The 25,487-nt window shown below is 31.9% G+C and overlaps 2 long non-coding RNA genes across 2 annotated transcripts in view; one reads left to right on the top strand and one right to left on the bottom strand.

Moving 5' to 3' along the window:
- Nucleotides 1-25,487, bottom strand: part of LOC141484237 (uncharacterized) — a 697,804-nt gene that overhangs the window by 662,720 nt on the left and 9,597 nt on the right. The gene's annotated exons all lie outside the window — the stretch shown is intronic.
- LOC141484235 (uncharacterized) lies at nt 3,117-4,179 on the top strand. The gene is made up of 3 exons (XR_012466539.1): nt 3,117-3,411; nt 3,477-3,569; nt 3,871-4,179. It is a non-coding gene; the product is annotated as an uncharacterized lncRNA (long non-coding RNA).

Genomic DNA, 25,487 nt, shown 5'->3' with positions numbered 1-25,487 from the left:
CGTATCCCTATAGTCAGCTCAAATGTTATCTACCCTCAATCATCGATTTTTCAAATCAAATATATAAAAAAACATCTTAGCAAATAGCCCAAACAAATTTCCACATGAATGCGCATGAGCAACGGGAACAGTTCAGCCTCGAGAGCAAGAACGATTCGGGACGGTTCAAAAAAGTTTAGGATCATTTCGCAGTCAAAACCAGAACAGAGTATTTATCAGTCTGAAATTATCCTCAATAAACCAGAACGCTCTATATCAACTGTGCATGATCCTGACGTCCTAGAACCTGAATTTCGCAGAACCAGAACAAACCTGGTGATACGAGCCAAGCAGTGGTCGTTGGAACTCCAGAGAGTGTAGACGTGTGCACTCTCTGTCATGATAGGTACCATCCAAACTGATTAGGAAGGAGCACTAGTCAGTCGATAATGTCAAATTCTAACTCTACCGTGTATGTCAAATCCAAAACATTACTTCAATGTCGCCGTGTCCGCATGTAAATACTTCTTCAAAGTCACCTTGTCGACATCGTGTGACGTATGTAGAGATCATTTCGATGTTGAAAGTGTAGTATGTAGACGTACTAACTTGGTGGGCTCACACCGATGGAACATTCATTACTTGGTGGATCTTTGAAGTATGCAGACGTATGTTTGTACATGGACAAGCACTTGATGAAACCCTATACCGTGCATTCACACACACAAACCAACCAAATGTAATTACGTCATTATGTCCAAACATTATTACTCATCATATATTCTGTCATTTCATTGAATGATTTTCCATTCCTATGTATCATTATGAAAATAGAAGAAAACAATTTTCATCAATAGTATTTTTTACTGAATACTGAAGTGAATTGGACTTCCTTTTCATTCCATTTCTTCAAATACAACCAGATTATACGATGCGTCTAGAGAGAAACGCATAAATTATTGTATCATGAGCAAAATGAACAATGTTAATGAAATGAATTGATGGATGTAGCCGTTACTAAGTGGTAGGAAATCATGAGTTCAATTTATAAGTTTGAAAATGTTCTTATAGGACGAAACTGCAGTAGCGTTAGTTGCAAATGAAAGTGGTAAAAAACATAGAAAGTTTCAATCCTCTTTTCTTCAATATTATTGAAAATTCCCGAAACTGTCTTTGACAATAATAATTCAACGAAGTAGTTTTAAATGATAAACGGTTTCTTTTTCAATATGAATTCCCACAATTTCCGTGAAATTTGTACATGATGAGAAATAGTAGAGATACTTAGTTGTAGAAATGATACATGAGCTATTGAAGAAATGTAATTTTTCATGGAGAGTTATTTATAGCATGAATTATTGATTCATAAGCAAAATGAACGATATTATGAAATAAATTGGTGGATGTAGCTACTAAGTGGTAGGAAATCATGAGTTCAATGTATAAGTTTGAAAATTTTCTCATAGGACGAAACTGCAGTAACAACGTTAGTTGCGAATAAAAGTGGTAAACAACATAAAAAGTTTCAATCCTCTTTTCTTCAATATTTTCGAAAATTCCCGAAACTGTCTTTGACAATAATAATTCAACGAAGTATTTTTAAATGATAAACGTTTTCTTTTTCAATATGAATTTCCAAAATTTTCGTGAAATTTGTACATGGTGAGAGACAGTAGAGATAGTTAGTTGTAGAAATGATACATGAACTATTGAAGAAATGTAATTTTTCATGGAAAGTTATTCATAAGTATTTCTTGAGATTTTTATCATTCACGTTTCGAAATTCCTTTGAGGTCTGTCAGTCGAGAAAGTTCATAAATGGAACAACTGAAGAGAAAACTGCAAAATTTGATATTTTGTCAATTCTGAAGACGGAGGCAAATTTTCGGCACCGTAACGTTAAGATGAAATTTTCACTACCGTAACGTTAAGATAAGTATCTGTACAGTTTTTTAACTTCATTATTTAATCAAATCAACAAGATACCCATGAAAAGTAAATTTTGCTTTGAAAAAATAGTTTGAATTTACATAGTAACTTTGAAGCAATTCTTCTATTAAATGAAAAGGAGCAATGCAGACGGCAGCTCTTCGTTGGTTGGCACTAAGGGATCGTTCACAAACAAAACTATATCACTGTACATTAATTGTCTGGTCCAAAAATAGGAGGGGCGCCACTGCAACTTTTAAAATGTCTATGTCAAAGAGTACTTACTTGAAAAGTTGAGCAACCAAATAATGACAAAATAGTTGTTTCACCCAAAATTATAACAGACTTTACCAGAAGATGTTTTCAAATTGATGAGTGGTAATAAATAAATACAACATAGTTGAACATACAGACATTTAATATAAATAACTCTTCAATGGTTCATAGTAAAAGTTCCCAGAAACAACACTTGTAATTCTAATAATAATTTTCAATATTAGATACTTCAAGAGGTTAATTGATTAGGTAGAAGATGTTTTAGGAAATTAATTTCCCAGCGCGTAGTCCCACACAGCACTAGATATTCATGGAATATTCTCTGTATATCATAAAACGAACGTATATATTCCAAATATTCATAGAATATTCTTGGAATATATACATGCCTTTAGAATATTCATAGAATATGCTTGAATGAATATGGCAGGATTATTCCCGAAAGAATGTGCATAGAATGTCTATAAATGGATTATTCTCCCTTGAATATTCTAAGAATATTGTCGATCGAATATACCATATGGTATATTCTTAGAATATATCCCCACGGTATATTTTGGAATATTCTATACAATGGAATTTTGAATTATCTCATAATAACGTGTTCAAAAAATTCAATATTATTAAAAACAAAAATATTTGAAGATCTTAATCGAATGCATAACCTAATGTATATAACCCTGATAGTGTTAACCAGTTTTTGAACTGAACGCGAAGATTCTGGATGAATTGCTCCAACAGCAACTGTTGGAAACGACAAAAAAATTTGAATGGGCCAATAAATGAACCAATTGCATCAATAAATTGGTTAATTCTCATCCTATTTTTTTTTTTTTTGTATTTGAAATTATTTAATTACAAAGCGAAAAATCCTGGAAACAGAGAAATGGGGAAGTGACGAATTGGAGTAAACGTTTCTCATTGGTCAATTGAAGTATAGCGCGCGACAGTCGAATAAGCTCTGTGAAAGCGGCTGTCCCTTAATGCATGGTACATTTGCGTTAAATTCGACATTTGATTCAACATGGCGGTTGACGTGGCAGGTTCGCGTGTGTAATGTATGGTGTGTTGGTGTTATTATCAAAGTATAATTCTGTCACGTTCAGTGTACCATTTATAATTTGGGGTTGCCTACAGTTGGGGTTGCAGTTGGGGTTGCAGTACAGCGAATAGTTTGATTTTGGATCTTCAAACAGGAGAGTTGCATATATTCAGTCTTCAAGAAAAGTAATTAAAATGCAATAGTATCGATAGTAAAGTCATGGTGATTACCCTACTATACCTCATTTTAGGTTCGAGGAGAGTTGGTGTGTGGGATTTGTTGGTTTGACTAAATACATGTTTGAACTAGAGTGATTTCAGTTGTGTATCTTCAATAGAGAAAAGTAAGTGAATGACACATTCTATTGTATCATTGGTTTTCATCATTTTTATCACTCGTTTTCAAGATAGTATCAATTTGCCCAAAAGGAAAGAGAGTGGTACCTGGTACAGGCAGGTGCGCCAAGGAACTGAAAACGTAATGAGTACTTTTCAACAAGACAATGCAAGTTGCTCTCCAAGTCATAAAATGTTGTAAATGTTCATGAGTAACCTATGCGAAAAATATCTATTTGATTTTTAATCCAGTTTCATTGTGCCACTTTCAAATAGTGATAATGAACGTTAATGTACATTTTGTTCCAGGTATTTCTATTGAAACACTGGCTGATGCATTGTTGGACAAATATAAGGAAAACTATTCTGGTGAGCAAAGTTTGGATAACTTTAAGTAAGTGAAATTCATTGAAGAACCCATCATACCACTCATTTTGAATACTTCATTTGTGGCTTTATTTTTTTAAGTGAGAAACCTAACCTAACCTATTTCTTGATGTAATACACTTTTTCTTTTTCAATGAAATGATATATTTATTATTTTTTAATTAGTGCTGATGAATTCACAGAGTTGTTATTTTAGTATATTTTTCAGTATACATTTGTTTGAGAGTAGGAACATCCTAATTTGAATATATTTGTAATATGACAGTATTCAGGAATATTTTATTCAGTGAATAAATATTTTGAATTAGATTTTTTATTTTTAATATTGGTTGAAACGTCAAATATTTCAGTGTATATTGTTTTTAAAATATATTTGTTTATGAATATTTTGTGTTTTATTCCTTGTGTGAATCTTGTATCAAAATGCAATATATACATGCCTAATAGCGGTTACTCGTCACATTCTTGGAATATTCCAAATATTCCTAGAATATTCATAAAATATAATTAAAGAATATTCTATGGTGTTTCTCTATTGTATATTCCTACAATAAACTAAGAATATCCTGAATATTTTATGAATATTTCTCGGGTTCTATTCCTGGAATATTCTTAATAGAATATACCTTAGATATTCTAAGAATATTATAAGATATTCCAAGAATATTCCCAAGGAATATTCTTAAAATATATCAAAGGTTCGCCAGGAGCACTTCCAGGGAATATTCTCCAGAAGATATATATATCCATGGCATATTCATAGCATAATACAATATCCTTAAATGTATATTCATGAAATATACCTGGAATATCTATTGCTATGTGGGGTGCTATGCGGTGGTTTACATATATTCCTTGAAAAACATATAGTTCAACCCCAGTGTATCTAGATTGAATGTACATTGATAATTGAAAATTCAAATGGTAAGATTTTATCCCGTATAAAAAATGTATGATTGAAACCTGTTCCTCTGGCGACAGCACAGCCCATCAGGCCTTTACGTGAAGTGTTGGTTATTTTCTGTGATTGACAAATATTGCAAGGAAGAACAAACTTCCTAACATCATATAACATTTTTGACCAGTAGTAATTTAGTTAAATCCGAGAAAAAGTTTTATAGATACCAAAATGCGAGCAAGTAGCTGAATCATAGGAATCTCTAATAACTTCAGAACGTGATTTTGGAACAAGTACCTTCCACTCAGTCTCATTAGATTCAAACGGAATCTTGGATGGTACATATTTATACAACAGGTTATCCATAACTTTCCATTGGGGAAATGAATTTGTATCACTTAAAATTTCATTTCTGAGTGAATCATACCAATCATCAAGTTAAAAAAAAACTAATAAATAGAGTTTATTCTATGATTTTCACTATAAGGGTTTTACAAAAACCACGACACGTGTTTCGCTATACAATAGCTTCTTCAAGCATAACTAAAGTTACTTCTAAATTACACCTTATATACTATAACCTAATAACTATTCGTCTATCTAAGTAATAAATCTACCTGAAAAAATATAGCTGGAAAAGTCAGGTATCAATACATTTTTCGAAAGTCTACCTGTAAATATACCTTACTATTATTACCTGCGTGTGAACAAATTCAATAAAGGCGAATTATTCAATTCAGTTTGATCGTTCATAAGATGGTGAGAGTTTTTGAATTTGTTTATTTCCATACTCTCCAATAGGTTAAGTTTCAAACCTTTCTTCTGGAAATGGAGGGGTTTGTATTCATGGTCGAACTCATGCCCTCTGAGATTAGATGACTGGCATATGTGGAATTTATTTTTCCGTTCTGAAAACTATATTTGTGTTCCTTTATGCGGGTTTCAAACGTTCTTCCAGTTTGACCTATATAAAACATCGGACATAACCCACACGATAATTTATACACTCCTGATTTTTCTGAAACTGAACCTTTATCTTTGTTATTTTTAATATACATGCCCAAGTTGTTGTTTGTTTTGAAAGCAGTATTTGCACCTTTGCTGTGCAGAAAATCTGAAATATTTGTAGTGGGTTGGCCTAATAAGTAGGTTAATGTTCTATAACTTTTATCCTCCTCTCTTCGAATTGGGTTAACTTCTTTCAAAGCTTGACTGTATAACTTCTTTGATAATAAAGAATATATCAGGCCACTATCATAATCGTTGTTGACGGCTATTTGCTTTATTATATTCAGTTCTTTATTGAAATTCGCTTCTGACAAGGGTACATTTATCAGTCTGTGGATCATACTGTTGAAAGCTGCTACCTTATGCTGATATGGGTGGGTGGACGAATTATGAATGATAATATCTGTATGTGCCGGTTTACGATAAATTGAAAAATCATGTTTGTTGTTAACTTTCACTATTGTCAAATCCAGAAAATGTATAGATTCGTCCTGTTCCATCTCCACTGTGAATGTGATAGATGGGTGAAGAGAATTTATGAACTTCAAAAAGTTTGTCAACTGTCTGTTCGTTCCCGTAAAACATACCAGAATATCATCCACATATTTATACCAATACAGAAAACTTCTTACCAGTGGGTTACTGTGTATTCTTCTCTCCAAATCGTCCATGAAAATCTCTGCCAGAATAGGACTAAGTGGGTTACCCATTATGAGACCTTTGCAAGATGAGTAAAACTTGTCATTGAATTGAAAGTAATTCTGTGACAAACATACCGTAAGCAAGTCTAATATTTCATTTTTCACTACTGGATTGATAGAGTTTTTGTCCAATAGATTCTCCACCAAAGTAATCGTTTCATTTGGAGGGATACTGGGAATCACATTCTTTACATCGAATGAAATCAATTTGGCATTATCCGGGAGTGTAATATCTTGAACTTCATTGATCAAATGGTATGAATTCTTCAAACTGAATTTTGATTTGAAATTGGTGTTGGTGTTTGAATAATTGCAATGACTTTTATGCACAATGGAAATAATAGTAATTTTAGCACGCCCTGTATGATATGGAGTCGATTTCTTGGTGTTATTTGAATATTTCGAGTTTGTCCAAACTATCACCAAAATATCAACTTTTCATGAATTGAGAGTACTGATGTACTTAATTTCAATTAAGGCTATGTTTTGTACCATATTTGGTACAATTTATTTTTTATCTCGAAAACAAATAGAGATAGATATAGGATATTATCAACAAAAAAGTATTGAAATACTAGATCGATTCCAAAAATGTATTAATATACGGGGTGTTTCATTGAAAAAATATAATTGCTAGGACTTTTTGATACAAGTGGCAACGCCTCAATGCTGAAAATATTTTAGATCGGTAGAACAGGTAAGGGAATGTGAGAGGTGGAATTTTCAGAAAAATCATGCTTTGCGTTTTCCAGAAACGCACCTCTCGAAGCGAAGCAGTAACTCGTCTTGATAATGCCATCTGAGATGATGGCGAAACGTCGACTATCGAATAGTACACAACGGATGAACACCCGGAAAAACAACACATCATATATATGTATATATATATATAAATATATATATATATATATATATATATATATATATATATATATATATATATATATATATATATATATATATATATATATATATATATGAAGTAGATATTCTTAGAGACTGGAGAAATGTACGGTAAAATAGATTAACAGGGTCTCTCAGTCAAAAAATCAAAAATCAAACATCAAACTCTGCTTTACTTTGCCAAGCTTTCGCTTCTAATGTGAAGCTCCTTCAGGGCCTATAATTTAATGAGTTGTAATATTTTCGCCATTGAATAACATTACAAATCATACTTACAGTAAAAATGAGCGAAAAACAATAAATTGAACATTAAATTGACGAGAAAGTTGTACATATATAGGATTTTTTTTTTGGGTTTGACAAATGTCATACCTTTACATAAATGTAATTTTTCAATGGGTATGCTGATTTCATAATTTTTGACTAAAAAAAGAGTTATTGATTGATACAATTTTCATTATTATTATTATGTTTTTGATGTAGTTCCAGTAAGTTACTGTATATACTGCTGAGATTATCAATGCCAGTTTTCTTATTCATACAATCAGAAGACATTAATTTCAACCATTTCAAGAAAAAGGCGTTTGGAAATATTTTTTTTTTGTATGTGAAACTTTGATATTGGAGTAATTTGGTTTATGTCCTGTTTCTATAGACTGTTGTGCTGATGCACATGATTTCTTATTAAGCTTTATATAACTTTAATGTGAAGTTACTCTATCATTAAGAATTCTAGATGTTGTTCCAATATAATTCAAGTTACAATTTTTACAAGGAATGTTATAAATCACATTTGACTTTTTTGTAGTATCCGTTTTATCTTTCAATTTAGTATTCAAATTCCTTATAGTTTTAATATTTTTTGGCATATTTTGATATTTTGTTCATTATGAAAAAGTTTTATGATATTTGAAGATGAATTTCCAAGGTTAGGTTAGGTTAGGTTATAAGAAATATTGATAGGTGAACTATCATTACATATATTTCTGTTAATTACATCGGAATTTGTGTTACTGCCAGAAATGAAAATTATTTTATTAAGAAGTTTTCTGGGATAAGAAGTTTCGATACTGAATTGTAACTTTTTATCATATCTATTGACAACATCAAGAATTTCATTAGATTCGCCATAAGGTATTGCACAGATGACATCGTCAACATATTTCTTTAAAAAAAGAATTCCAAAACTCAATTTAGAAAGTATGTTTTCAAAAAGATCTTCCATTACGTATTGAGCTATAATAGGAGAAATAGTAGCTCCCATTGGTGTACCAAGAATTTGTTTATAGTATTTACCTTCGAAAGAGTTGAAGATGAAACCAATTATTTCAATAATTTTTTTTTTTGGTTTATCGAACATTTTTTATTTATATCATTCCATCTTTTGATAATACTTTTTTCCACTAGATGCATAGGTATACTGCTAAAAAGTGAAATCACATTAAGGCTGATCAAAATATAACCTGAAGGTATATATTGCTGCAATACCCCACTATTGGATACTGGGGCATTGCAGCAAGTAAATGAGTACTCTTTTAAGTTAGTCCAAGCTTTCGGAAAATTTTATTTCCATCATCAGGGAAACTACAATAATATAAGTTTTACAGTAAAATCAAAAAATATTACATGCTCAAGACTTACATCTTATGTGAGGATGGTTACATTGATGTTGAAGAAGAAATGTTGAGACATTGGTGAAGATGAAACTTGATATACAATTCTGAATGATTAAAAATTATTTTTTATGGAATATTACTTTTGTCAGACCGTTATTCACCTCGTGCGTGCAAGATTCAAATTAACGAGTCTGAGAATAGAACGATAAAATATGCCAGAGTGACATCTGTCAAGTGATAGTGGTACTAGGAGTACCAAGTGTACTCTAGTGTATAATGTAAAATTTATGTTCAGTTTAAAATGTTATGACTTGATTAAACTTGAGATTTGTTATACAATGGAATTGTTCAAATTGATATTGTTCTTGTAAAAGTTCTTGTCTAGAGTCAACAAGTAGGAATAAATTTGACTCAAGTGATTAATATCTGTTCTTTTATTCATACAATTGTTATTTTAAAAAATGTAAGACATTTCTGGAAAGGACCTCTTAACTGAGCTTGATTCAGTGGTTGAAACTTTCATTGAGTTATAATCCATAAGGTGGTCAAACTTATTCACATGGTCTGCTAAAGAGCATCTTTCTGGATGTAATCTACAGTCACTTTTGTGCGACGTAATTCGTGAGGTTTGGCTTATCACATGATTGACACTTGGTTTATTAATGGAACCTTGTCTAAGGAACGGTACTGACTGCAAGTGACCTTCTGTTTCAATCGTAAACTGGATGTATGGGTCGTATCTGTTAAGAGTGTTAAGAATATCATTGATTCCATCATGGAGCAAGGAAAATATGATATCATATATTTCTTTAAAAAACGAGGTTAAAAGAATAAAACTGGTAATACTGTGTCCAATACATCATCCATCACATATGCTGCTAATATTGGGGAAAAAGATGCTCCCATGGGAAAAAATATGTACTGTTAAAGAGGAAGGTTAATAATTTGGAAAAAGTTTCATCATCAATGTTGCAATGATTACTAATGCTGCTCCAATTCTTATGAATTGATCTTGAACATGCATCTAAATGAACGTTACTGAATAAGTAGACTACATCAAGACTAGCTATGATATACTTTGGAGGTGAAATTGTGTTATTAAATTATTCTGTTACTTCAAATGAATCCTTTATATAGTACTCATTGTCATGATCATATGCTTTGGTCAAAATACTTGTTGAGAGGGAAGCTAAAGCTTCAGTAGGTGCACCTATAGAGGCTACAATTGGTCTCACCCATAGTGTGAGTTTATGTATTTTGGGCAAAGCATAGAACATCGGAGCGATACCATTATAGCAAGTTAGTTTCTTTTTTGTTGTTTCATCAATGTGGTTTCTATCTTTCAATTATTTAATGAACGCATTACACTTTCTTTGGATGGAGGTTGTTGGATCTTTATTTAATTCTGTATATGATGTGTTGTTTGGTATGATCTCATTTGACATATTTATATACTGTTCTTTTTCCATAACTACTGTGATATTACCTTTGTCTGATGAGGTTAAGATCAAATTTGGATTTTCTTTCAAAAATGTTTTTGACTTTAATAATAGATTTCGAAACACCGTTGACTGGTGAGATGTGTTATGGGTAGTTGAATTGGTTGTTGAGTTATTGTTTTCCAGAGATGTTGGTGTACTGAACAAAATATTATTCATCAACCGAATGGGATAAGAATTTTCTATGAAAAGATTTGAAAGAATTTTAAGATTTTTATTATGTAAAATTATATCTGAGATTATTAGCAATCTATTTTTCAGTTGCTTGACCAAGTTCACTTTAATAGAATGTTTGTGATACGATAGGTAGTTCGTGTATCTACCTGAGCTGCAAGGTTTTCTGTACCAGTCAATTGAGACTCTGTTATCTGTTGTTCTGATGAACTTTGTATCGAGGAACGCTACTGACTGCAAGTTATCTTCTGTTTCAATCGTAAACTAGATGTATGGGTCGTAACTGTTAAGAGTGTCAAGAATCTCATTGATACCATCATGGGGCAATGAAACTATGATATCATCTACATATTTCTTTGAAAAATGAAGTTTAAACCACCGAATCAAGCTCAGTTGAGAAGTCCTTTCTAGAAATGTCTTACATTTTTGAAAATAACAATTGTAAGAATGAAAGAACAGGTATTGATCACTTAAGTGAAATTTATTACTACTTGTTGACTCTAGACAAGAACTTTTACAAGAACAATATCAATTTGAACAATTCCATTGTATAACGAATCTTAATTTCAATCAACTTATAAATTTTAAACTGAACATGAATTCTACATTATACACTAGGGTACACTTGGTACTCCTAGTGAAGAAAATTTTAAGCTTTTTATCACTTGACAGATGTCACTCTGGCATATTTTAACGTTCTATCCTCAGACTCGTTCATTTGAATCTTGCACGCACGAGGTGAATAACGATCTGACAAAAGTAATATTTCATAAAAAATAATTTTTGATCATTCAGAATTGTATATCAAGTTTCATCTTTACCAATGTCTCAACATTTCTTCTTCAACATCAATGTAACCATCCTCACATAAGATGTAAGTCTTGAGCATGTAATATTTTTTTATTTTACTGTAAAACTTATATTATTGTAGTTTCCCTGATGATGGAAATAAAATTTTCCGAAAGCTTGGACTAACTCAAAAGAGTACTCATTTAGTTGCTGCAATACCCCACTATCCAATAGTTTTTGAAGAAAGTTACGGAAAAACTCTCAACACAGTTATATGTTGGTCCATGAGGGGCATATTCCAAAATTATTTTTAAATATATAGGTTGACTCCCATAAAAGTTACATACCAATGTATATATGCATAATTTTTTATATTTTTAGATGCTTTAGACAAAATGAAGGTGAGATACTACTATATTTCTCATACTTAAAACTGACCGTTTCTGAGAAATTTTGAGAAATTTAATAATTGTTTTCACCCTGTAACATGTAACGAGCTGCTCGTTATTAAAAGTACTGCTCAGCTCTAAGGTTAAACTTAACTACCACATTGAATTCTTAGTGCCAGAAAAAATTGTCTCAAATTTGGACACATTCAATTAAATAACTTCTCAAAGTTGAATTGAACACCTCGTATTTGGTAGCGAAATTTGACGTAGATATAGATTCCTTTTCAAAACTATATTAGGGTTCCCTATACCTATCTCTTCTGCTTTTTACACAAAAGGCGTTTTTATATTTTACTTATGATAACTCTGGATAACATATTTTGCGATATGGAACGAAACGCTCTTCTTATTCGTACTTTCATATCCTGAGGTATCGTTGGTATCCATTGAGCTAAGCAGTATATTCAATCACGAGCAGGGTGAAAAAAATTTTCAAATTATGGTCTGCATTTTAAATTTCACAAAATTTCTCAGAAACGGTCAGTTTTAAGTATGAGAAATATGATAATAACTCACCTTCATTTCGTCTATAGTATCTGAAAACATAAAAAAAAATATAGGGTGTTACAGGTTTTTTTAAAATTTATAATATCGCTTTTATGCGAACAAATTCTGTCTTTCAATTTCCTTTTGGTTTGGCCAATATACTTTTTACCACATAGTGTGCAAGGTATGCAGTAGACTTCATTTGAATCTAAAATTGGATATTTGTCTTTCAATTTTGAAAAAATATTGTTTAATGTGAGTTGATTTTTAAATGCAATTTTAATGTTTGGAATTTAAGAAAAAATATAAGGTGAAAATTCTGTTGAATTGACTGATTATTAGAATTATCATTATTGTTCCTGAGGTAATCAATGTCTATGGATCACCTATTGAAGAATAATTCATGTAAGTTTTTTTGGGTAACCACTGTTAATGAAAATTTGTAAAAGTTTTTTGAGATTGTCATTGCATAATAAAATATGACTTGTTTTTATAATCCTGTTTTTCATACCTAGAACTAGGTTTATTTTTTGTCTTTGTTGGTGGTAAGATTCATAATGTAAGAAGCTTCCTGAAGCACAAGGTTTGGTATACCAGCTAGTGATTAATTCGTTGTCCTCTATTCTGATAACTTTTCAGCAGAACGGAAGTGAACGTTTATAACACAAGTTATTCTCATATTTCGATAAAATTCATTTATCGAAATATGAGAATATATATATATATATATATATATATATATATATATATATATATATATATATATATATATATATATATATATATATATATATATACTTAGCTCTGTTTACGCGTTAGCCATTTAATGTTACCAGAGACAAAATCATGTATTGTGAAAAATGTTCCAATATTTTTTTTATCAAAATATTTCATTTGCATGATGATATTTTTTGTTTCATATCTTATGAATATTTCACACATTTTCTAAAAAATCGTTCTCTCAGAACTTGAAACATCCATTTTTCTAAAAATATGCACGATATCTTCTTATCAATTAGATTCGTGAAACAGAGTCAAAAAACATATGTATCTATGTGAAATGATTACTTTGGGAGAATTTGTTTTTAATGGCTTGGTTATACTTTCTATAACAATGAAATGATCTCAAAAACAGCTTTGCTAGTTTTTCGAGTAGTTTCCTTGTGACACTAAAAAGCGAAATAATATGCTTTATCATTATTGAGATCTCATCAGTTTCCAAAATAGAACAGTTATAAAAAACAATGAAAAATAAAACAAACAAGTTAAAAAAAAGAGGTCTTTTGAGGGTATTTAGTATGTCTCAAACGATATTGGAATTCAAATATTTTAAGCAACAATTAATCAGGAAAATAGTAACTCTTCATTTATTTCTGTAGATATTGTAGACAAAAGTTTTCACTCGCAGCCAATCTTTATTATGAAAGATGTCAGGATGTCTTTGAATCAGTTCTAGACACTCATCCTTTTTCAGGGGTTTTCTCAAATTAATATTTTCCTTGAAATGACTTTTAACCAGGTTTGCTTGCTCATCAGTCCAAGGAGTTCTTCCTGTTATTTTATTTTTTTCTGTTTTCGTATTTTGTTTTTGATGTTGTTCGGTTTCAGATGAGTAAATATCCGAATTACACATAAAAACTTCCTGCCTGAAATATAATCTTTCATAAAAGAAATCTTGAATATTTTTCAATGTGCATCCCGACATGAAAAGTAGTATGGAACCTCTAGCATGAAATGAAACTAATGAAGACAATTTTCCACATGATTGAACTAGGGCACAAGTTACTATCATCTGGAAATTAGTTAAGTCATTTTCTAAGGTTTTGGTACTGTATCGAAAAATGACAAATATATAATATATATCAAATCATAATCAAATCATGAACGTATCATTAATATTTATGGAAGATTTTCAAAAACATTAAATTACCTTGAGGTGCAAACAATTTCACATTTCCACATTTGTTCTCTTCATCAGATTCCTCCTCTGCTACCTCATTTCGAGGGTTAGTATCAATTTCCATAAGGGATTTACTTCTGTACGTGTCTGCTCCTCTCTCCATAAGTAGCAAAAGTTTTGATATTTTTGCTGTTTGGTAAACATCTTGAGGTAACCTATATTTCATTAGTTTCTCATAAAAATATGAAATATTTATTTAAAAATTCAGACATACTTTTTGTATTCAATTTTAATCATATATATGTTCATTGAGAAGCATAACATGTTATGAGACTCGACATACAATTTGTAAGATAATACAATACACCATGAACCATGGCCGGTCATAAGGCCGTCCATTAATTGAGTACAAAATTCGTACCGTTAAGAATCCTTGATTGTATTCTATTACTAGTACGTGAATTGCTGCATTTCTTTTTCGAATATTTTCCTCTCTCTTTAACACAGACGTGCATTACGCCCGATCTGCCACTGGCCACGTCTCATTCTGTGTACTGGACATACGATTATATTCTTGTAGTTATTGTCATACTCATAAACAAATATTTCAAATGCAGAAATCAAACTTACTTATAGAACTCATTATGGGTCTTCTCGGTATGTCCCATGAACTGAGCAAGTTGTTTTATCTCCTCTCTATTGAGGTTTAGGATTTGCATAACAGTAGCAATTTGTTTTCTCAGTTTATTTGATGAAATATATTGGGGAAATTCCAAATTTGCCTCTTTTGCGAATTTACGTATCACAACATCTCCCCTTGTCCATTTGGTAGTTCCAGGGCATCCAAACAAGTACGGATTATTTTGAGGAACCAAGTGAGTTTCTAATCGAATTCAAATAAAAAATCAATAAAAGACTGCAAATATACAGGAAACAAAATAGCCACAGGTCTGCTTCCCTTTCCTCCTGTTACAACCCGTTTGTAGTACTTTGTCAGAACTTTTTCAGACTCTGTTAATGCTCTCTCACATTCCTCCTGATTAATTGAATTTATATTCTCAGTATAGATGGTGAGTTTGGTGTACTGGACATCACCAATTCGTTTTCTATTGAACAGGAAAGTCAAAGTTAGTGAAGCTTCAATTAAATATTTCAAATCCTTTTTATTATTGGGATTTGTCTCAAGAGCAACTACCGCTTTATGTGCTATATTTGTTACGTATTATTTGAATTTGGTTACATCACGTGTTAAGGGTAGTAAAACGGGTCTTTCCCACTGTTTCTCCTGTAAATTTCTGAAGGCCAAACTACTAACTTCTGTTGTCCATTGAGAATCAATTAGCTCTTTAAATCGTTTAGTATTTTCAGTATATCTTCTTTGTTATCATAAATAAACGATGGATCTTCTTTCAAAATCAGGCGTGTGAAAAGATCGCACACTTGTTTGAGTGAAGAACCAATATGGGCTGATAAACTTGGTGAACGATAAGATTTTGTATCTGCATCATATCCTCCGAATCTCTTGGCACATTCTATCACCAAATCGAATAATTTGGGTTTCAATAAGTCTTTTAGGCTTAAATTTGAATTATTTGACAGTTTTCGGAATTCTATGAGAAATCTCGCTAATTCCCGCATCTTATTTGAACAGACAGAAGTAATTTGTTCTCGTTTATGTTTTTTCAAGTAATTTTCTCCAAAATTACATATCAGTCTGTCTGTTTTTGTAACCATAGAAATTTCATCTGATTTCATTTTTGAAAAAACCTCTTCTTTCACCCGCAGTTTGTGTATTGTATTATTCTGATCTATACTACAAGCAATCAGAGTTTGGGATGCAGCTAACTGATTCAATGCACTATTGGTGTTACTTAAGCTTTTATGAATGCATCTTTTCTTATGACGTGAGAGATAATTTTTTGAGAGTAATGCCTTACACCTACAGCATGGGTAATATTCTTTATTTTCAGTATTGAAATCATATTTAGGTTGAATATTCCCTTTATAAATTCTGTGAAGTGTCCATCATTTCTTAACAGCCCTATAATTTTTTTTCTTTCTGAATGTTTTTTAGAATATGATAACATATCCCTAACCTCCTTACAGTCAATGTGATTCCTCTCTAGATGACGTTCAAAATTAGTTACTTGAAAGAGACAATATTTACAAGTAGTTTTTTTCTTTTTTCGCTTGCTAAAAAATATATTTCAAAAATAGTTGAAAACACTAATTAAAATAAGAACTCACTTCCAAGACTGAGATGTAGACAAAGATTTAACATATGACTGGTTTTTTTCTTTCAATACCTGAAAGAAATATTTCTATCTAATGGTCGATATTTGAAAAAACCTAAATTACACGTAATAAAAAACACTTTAATGTTACTAAACCGTAACAAAAGCTTCTTCAGGGATGTCTAATAATAAACCTATGTACACATTGTATTTATAGTTTATTTATAGTAAAATTATTATTTTGGTTTGGTTTTATGAAACCATTTTATGTCTTTTTTACCCTCGTTAGTGAATTATTTTCTAAAATCATAATTTTAAATTTTATTTTCGAGGTGAATACTTCACCCACTAAACTGAACAAAGAGGCAAGCAATGTATACATTCAACAAAATTATGTCTCAAAAAATAAAACAAACCTTCAACAAGAGATCCGTACAAACTGATACGGGAGTGTACTTAAACTGCAGAAGAGAACCATTAGATATGTGTTCAAACTAGGACCGCACAATTCATGTAGGCAGTTATTTGCAGAGAAAAATATATTGACAGTTGTGGCTTTCTTTGTAATGGAAACTGCGTGTCTTATACACAAACATAGGTCAAAATTTGAATATATTTCTTCGTGTCATAGCACTCGCCAAAAATCTAAAAATAATTTTAAATTACCATTGCCTTCTTCATCCCTAGTAAAGGAATCCACTTTCTATAACGGTGTTAAAATGTATAACCACTTACCGTCTCATTTCAGAAATAACCACGATAGTAATGACCGCTTTAGAAAATACACAAAATAACTTCTCGCGAGCAGACCCTATTATAGTTTGCAAGAATTTTACAATCACAACTTCCAGTGAATTTGTGAACTGTCATCTGTAATTTATTGCGGGTACTGTAAAGGATACTCAATTAGAATGTTAAATCATAAGTCGTAAAATTGACAAAATGTTCAAATAACATTTCATTATTGATATTTCATTTATTTATCGACACTTATTCTGTTGAATAACATTTATTATTGATATATGTATATGTTTATATACTGCTTGTTTATATAACAGATCAACATATACAAACATTATGGTATATAATTCAATAATCCAACCCCATTTTGACTACTGTGCATCTATTTTATTCTCTTTCAAGTTGTACAAAGTGCAACAAATACAAAATCTACAAAATCGAGGAATGAGAATAATTTTAAAATGTAATAGGTATACATCAATTTCTATCACGCTAACTGCTCTACAATGGCTCTCAGTATCCAAAAGATTATTCTATTGTTCCATGGTTTTCATTTATAGAATGTTAGACCCCACCATACTTGCTATCAATAATAACTTTCAATAAGGACATTCATCACCATTCTACTAGACACAACAGTCACATTCATATAAATAGAACAAGTTTAATTTTGTAAGGATGGAATTTGTGGTTTTTAAGGATTCTCCATGCATTGCATTATTCTCTCACTCATGCCCTCACAAAACTCCTGTCTTCGGTCAAAATCATCCTCATTGCTTGAAAATCATCTGGAGGACATTCCAGATAATTTTCAAGCAAAAAAACTACCCCAGTGATGTACCCATTTCTTACGATTTTTTGAATTTTCTCGGAAAAAGTATCGAATTTTTCTTCCGATATAGAAAAATTATAGCAGAAAAACCTCAACTTGAAAATTTTAGAATAACTCATGAACCATATGGCATAAATTTTGATTTCATTTCATTAGACCACCTTGTTTGGATAAAACTAGTTTTGTAACATAGACAAATCTTTATATTACATATAGAATATTCAAGTAAATTATTTTAAAGAAAGTTATTGAAATTCATAAATCAAATACTTTCAAAACTTCTCAACAACACAAACATAGGATAATAATAATAATAATGTTCTTTATTTGGTGTAGGAAATCCTAATATACAAAAATTTTTCCGGCATTTTCATATTAGTATCTGAAAATATATAGTATAATTACTAAAATAATATTCAAAAGTGACCTACGTGCCACCATACAACATAGTTCGCAAATCCGTTAATATTATTGTAAATTGTATTCCAATATCATTAGGGATTCTCGTGAAATATCGGCCTCTCACAGATACTATTGTCTCAATTTGAAAATAAAAATATTATCAATTAAAAAACAAATATGTTTTTTCGCGAAATTGATTTTTCAATAGTTTTTATGTGCTATTTACCAAAAACTATAATGGTTCATTTAGAAAATTATTTTTAACTTGAACGTAATGAAATAAAATTTTGCCCTTTTCTATTTTTCAAACCCAGAATATCAAAAGCCTCCATCAGTGGAATTATGAAATATTTACAAAATCTCTACATTCTTTTCAGAAATGTTCATTCAAATCAATAAACTTCTTATTAGTCAGTGGGCTATGCTTGAAGACAGGCAGTAAACAAATCTGAAGAAATGAACTTCAAACATTCAAGCCAGTCTCGGATATACCTACACAGTAGGTTGAATGGACTGACGCCTATCAGAAAACAACTACTCTCCTGGCTAATACCACGAAGGGCGTCATCCGACAGGCGTCAGTGCAGGAATCTTCACAGAAAATTTCCTGCATATGCAATTGGCAATACAACTGAAAGAGTCGACCTTCAATTTTGGAACGGACATACTTGCAGACCGGTTTCGGGCTCATTAGCCACTCGTCAGTGCAATATAGTGGCCGTAATCGACCTAAAGTCGATTATATTCCATAATTGAAAATCGGAATTGTTTCAGAATTCTATCGGATATAATCCAACGCCCTTCGTGGTATCAGTCAGGGGAGTAGTTGTTTTCTAATAGCTATATCCGGCTTGAACGTTTGAAGTTCATTTCTTTAGATTTCTTTACTGCATGTCATCAAGCATAGCCCACTGACTAATAAGAAAGTTTGTCTTCCTTATTCAGAGGAATCGGGCAAATTTCGGATATGCAGTTGGTTAGTTCCTCGTCCAATAGATGGAGTGACATTTTGTTGTTCACTCCAACTTAGGAAGAGGAATGAAATACTCTGAAAGTATTACGATTTTCAATTATGGAATATCATTGACTTTAGGTCGATGATGACCAATATCTTGCACTGACGAGTGGCTAATGAGCCCGAAACCGGTCTGCAAGTGTGTCCGTTCCAAAAAAGGTCGACTCTTTCAGTTATATTGCCAATTGCATATGCAGGACATTTTCTGTGAAGATTCCTGCACTGACTGACGCCTGTCGGATATAATTCAACGCCCTTCGTGATATTAGCCAGGCGAGTAGTTGTTTTCTAATAGGCGTCAGTCCATGCAATATGTAGGTATATCCGAGACTGGCTTGAACGTTTAGTGTTCATTTCTTCAGATTTCAAATTATTGAAAATTTTTTTGCAGGTTTTATTTGATAAAAGTACATATAGTGGGATCATGAAAAGCCCCACCGCCCTTGAGTTATTTTTGATGAGCAAAAAAAAAGTATGACGTTACGGATACATTCATTGGAATAAACTAAAGTAAGTTTTGAACAAATTGTTTTGTGAAATTATGGTGTTTATCGTTTGTTTGAAAATAAAAAAAATATATCACTTATAACTCGGTTATGACTAATTTGACTTTCTAAAATAAAGGTTATATGTATAGCGTCATAATGTTGTTTTCATCAAAAAGTTCTGAAAATAATGATGCCTTTTTAATGTAACTTTCATTTGACCTCCATATCTACTCTCATTCAAAAGCTTAGAGGGAGGAGAACTATTCATTTCTGCACAATGTAAATATACTGATTGATTTCATGGGAAAGAGTGTAGAAAATATACTCAGTTCCATGAAAAATATTTTGAAATTCCAATTACAAAATATCCATCCGGCATATTACATTTTCTTCTGATGTGGGTGAATCCCCTATCGGGTGATAATTTACTTTTCGCCGACAAATGCGGTAGTTAACCACGCACTAATACGATTGCAATAATTTTTTAAGGCAGATAAAATTATTAAACGTACCATGCTCTAAGTCACTTCTATCATTACTACTAGGTCTCGCTTCCTGTGCTAGTTGGAGAACCAAGTTAGTTCTTGTATTACGTCTCGAAATGAAAAATAAACATTATTACAAGGCTAATAAGTAAAATGCTTTGCTTACCTTATTTTTACAACACGCAATAATGTAACTTTCCAGTTTAACTGATTTACCTCTTTACACAAATCTCAGCACAATAACCACCAAAATATTATGTACATACAATCTCACCTCCTACCACTTCCACTAAAATATATCTAACGACAAATTAGGCAACATTGCAGGAGGCGTAGAGGACTTATTCTTGGGTGAAATATATATACACAGGAGGTCAATTAGACAATATGGAGGTGAATTATAGAGGAGAATGCATTGAAATATATATATTTTTAAACAACAATTTTTTACCCCTCTCCGGGTTTTCATACACAAATTTGTTAAAATTTGTGTTTGGCACGACTTACACTTCATAGAAATAACAAATCATAATGGAGGCGTGGGTGCCTGTTTGGTGTATTACGGATGCAACTAAGATAGCCATGCATGTATGTATATATATATATATATATATAATATATATATATATATAAATATATATATATATATATATATATATATATATATATATTATATATATATATATATATATATATATAGATAAATAGATTAGTACTTTTTAATCATTCCCATATTGATTTCAATTTAAGAGCCACCGTATACAGCTGTTTCTGTATATATATATATATATATATATATATATATATATATATATATATATATATATATATATATATATATATATATATATATATATATAAAATGAAACAATTAGTGGACACAACACTCCAAAAGTGGGGCAAACCGCGGACACGTGTTTCTGGCTATTGGCCTCATCAGCGCGGTGCAACCAAGTGTAAAGATGGGCAAAACTTGTTTGCCGAAAGCAGGAAACAACACATATGCACGGAGTCAACAACAGGAGCCAACCGCACATTTGTGGTTCCAGTTAGAAGACCTAGAATTCCCAGGCTACATCTAACATGACCACGTAGGCAGCTATAGCTACACTTTTGGAGTGTTGTGTCCACTAATTGTTTCATTTTTGATTTTTATATCATACCCACTCGATAAAATCTCTCTTTGTATTTATATCCTGGACCCGGATGTCACGCAGGTAGCTATAGCTGCCTACGTGGTCATGTTAGATGTAGCCTGGGAATTCTAGGTCTTCTAACTGGAACCACAAATGTGCGGTTGGCTCCTGTTGTTGACTCCGTGCATATGTGTTGTTTCCTGCTTTCGGCAAACAAGTTTTGCCCATCTTTACACTTGGTTGCACCGCGCTGATGAGGCCAATAGCCAGAAACACGTGTCCGCGGTTTGCTCCACTTTTGGAGTGTTGTGTCCACTAATTGTTTCATTTTTGATTTTTATATCATACCCACTCGATAAAATCTCTCTTTGTATTTATATCCTGGACCCGGATGTCACGCAGGTAGCTATAGCTGCCTACGTGGTCATGTTAGATGTAGCCTGGGAATTCTAGGTCTTCTAACTGGAACCACAAATGTGCGGTTGGCTCCTGTTGTTGACTCCGTGCATATGTGTTGTTTCCTGCTTTCGGCAAACAAGTTTTGCCCATCTTTACACTTGGTTGCACCGCGCTGATGAGGCCAATAGCCAGAAACACGTGTCCGCGGTTTGCCCACCTTTTTTTTTTAGTGTTATGTCCACGAATTATTCCATTCTTGATTTGTATCATACACACTCGATAAAATCCCTATCTGTATTTATATCCCGGACCCGGATGTCACGCAGGTAGCTATAGCTGCCTCCGTGATCATGTAAGATGTAGCCTGGCACTCCTCAAACTCAGTTGAGGAGTGCCAGTGCCAGATGATGACAGTACTACCAACTGTCGAAAGCGCTCGCAGATAATTAGTAGAAGATATAAAGCTTCAATTCAATATTAAATTCTACGAAAAGGATTTGAAGCTTTATATCTTCTATTAATTATCTGCGACCGCTTTCGACAGTTGGTAGTACTGTCATCATCTGGCACTCCTCAAACTCAGTTGAGGAGTTTGAAAATGAGTTGATTTTTTCGATATTGGGATTGTTTTCAGATATTTTCAGGCCAATGTGCTTTCAGAAATGTATTCCCTTTTCAACTTTGGACAGGGTGCCCTACTCATTTCTAACCTAATAAAAACGATATACACGTGAATTTTTACGAAGCCCGAGATCGGGCTTCACAAAAAGTGTATAAGGCTTGGTATAGCGGTCCTAGCGTTTTGGGATTCGTAATGGGGGTTAATACGTCTATATAGATATATAGATATCTATTTATAGATATCTATTTATAGATATGTATTTATATAAATATATATATATATATATATATATATATATATATATATATATTGATTAATGCAACTAATTTTCCTTTATTTTCAGTATTTCAATATTAAATTCTACAAAAAGAATTTGAAGCTTTATATCTTCTATTAATTATCTGCGAGCGCTTTCGACAGTTGGTAGTACTGCACTTCTGGCACTCCTCAAACTGCAGTTTGAGGAGTGCCAGAATATATATATATATATATATATATATATATATATATTATATATATATATATATATATATATATATATATATATATATATATATATAAAATAAATAGATAAGTACTCTTTGATCATTCCCATATTGATTTCAATTTAAGAGCCACCGGTATACAGCTGTTTCAGCCTATTGGCCTATTGGGCATCGTCAGTACCGGGCAGGCGGTCCTCGATTGAAGACAAAATGAGAAAAACCAAGAAAGTATTTGATAAAAATAGCTGCGTAAAAATGACCAGAAAGTACTCATCTATTCATTTTTTGATTTTCATGGAATTATTTTCCAGCAGCTTGACTGCATTAACCTTTCTAGATTTTATATATATATATATATATATATATATATATATATATATATATATATATATATATATAATATATAATATATATATATATATATATATATATATATATATATATATATATATATATAATATATACATATATATATATATATATATATATATACATATAACCAACGAGTTGGTTATTATGTATTACAAACTAACTATTACAAACTAATCAATTCGCTTGGGCTAATTTAGTTTAGGATAGTGAAATCCTTGGTCAAAAATGGTTTCTTTATTTGTACAATGTAAGATTGGTACAATGTAAGATTGTTACAGGTACATATTATTAATTCAGAAAAAGTAAAAGAAATATAACTTAAATAATACCAGGTGACAAAATATTAATAATAAAATATGTCAGGACATTAAAACCACCAAACAAAGAACAGTATTATTTGTTGGAGCAAGTTGCACTGTTGTGGCACTAACTATTACACGTATATCCATATGCAAGACATTTACACTTTTATTCGCACAACTCTTCTTGCAGTGGCATCGCACATATCCTTGGGTTGAACCCGATACTGAAAATTTTCCTGCAGCGCTTCGTAATGTTATTTCGGTGTCCGTCTTGACATTTCCCAACTTTAAAAATTGTTGCTTACATATTTCAAATTCGTTTCGGGAATAGAGCTGTTTAAGGACACCGTGAACAGTTCCAATTCGGTAAAATTCATCTTCTACACTCATTATGACGCCCAATATATTTCTATGATCTGACCGACTTCGATCTACATCTGGAATGGGTACTCTCACGGACATGCCAACAGTTCCTGGTTTAAAGTTTTTGCGAGAAATTTGTAGCATTTTTTGTGCTTGCCTTTTTAGACTTTCCTGGCATGAATCCCTTATCGCTTTAATATTGTTTTTGTTCTGACAATGGTCACATACGTTTTCTTCAGAACATAATAAGCACTTTTGTGGTAATGATTCATTGAGAGCATTTTCTGTTGTTTCACTAGAGAGCAATGCCTTTGCTTGTTCTTTAAATAAAACTGAGGTTTCATTAACTTGGAGCGAAACTGGGGTTTCAGTATCATTTTCGGGTAAAACTGCGGTTTCAGTATTAACTTCGAGTAAAATTGGGGTTTCAGTATTATCTGCGAATACAACTGGGCTATGAGTATTATCGGGCAGCACAACCAGCGTAGCATTTACAATTAAATCTAAAAGAAATTAGGTTGCATTGTGGAATTATGTGAAAATACTTTATAGATACGTACCAGACAATTGTTGGGCGGCCATTTCCTCTTCAGTGACGGTAGATTTTTCATCGGGTACAAAATTATTCGAAGAATGTGATTCTTTTCCACTTTATACTCGGTGTCATTACTGGAAGATAATAATGTTTCCAGTTCTTCTTCTGTACGTATGGATTTAATGTTTGTGATAGAAACAGGGAGGTTATTTAAACCGTCCCTACATTTTACATCATATAAAGCTTCATAAGGACTGCGTCCAATACCAGAATGAAAGCAGCTACAAAAAACAATGAACTGAGATGAAATAAATGCAACTTATACAAACACAGAGTCGCTGTTCTATTCACCTATACTTACGCAAACAAAACAGATCCAAAATTATGCCGCTGCGTCGTTTCCACAACTGGCAAATGAATTAGAAAAACACAGTTCCTTTTCTTAGATTTCAAAATACAAGCCTACTCACCGATTTTTTTGAAATTGAACGATTTTTAAACCTTCGCTTCATTTTGTCGAGTTATTATCTTTCATCCACGACGCTAACTTGTTCTCTATATCTTGGTTCGCCCTCTCCACTGAACTGATTGTGAATGTCTCGGTTTACCATGCACAATATGGCAGGCCATATTCCGACTAATTCCTCAATCAGCTAAAATATCAAAATGTATTGATTTTGTTTTATTTCATCCATATAAGCAACA

This window comes from Leptinotarsa decemlineata, unplaced genomic scaffold (assembly GCF_025532065.1).
Source record: "Leptinotarsa decemlineata unplaced genomic scaffold, Ldec_3_MD MMD2_tig00005009_RagTag_RagTag, whole genome shotgun sequence".
NCBI lineage: Eukaryota > Metazoa > Arthropoda > Insecta > Coleoptera > Chrysomelidae > Leptinotarsa > Leptinotarsa decemlineata.
Note: the sequence above shows the minus strand (reverse complement) of the source record. Positions and strands in the feature narration are given on the sequence as shown.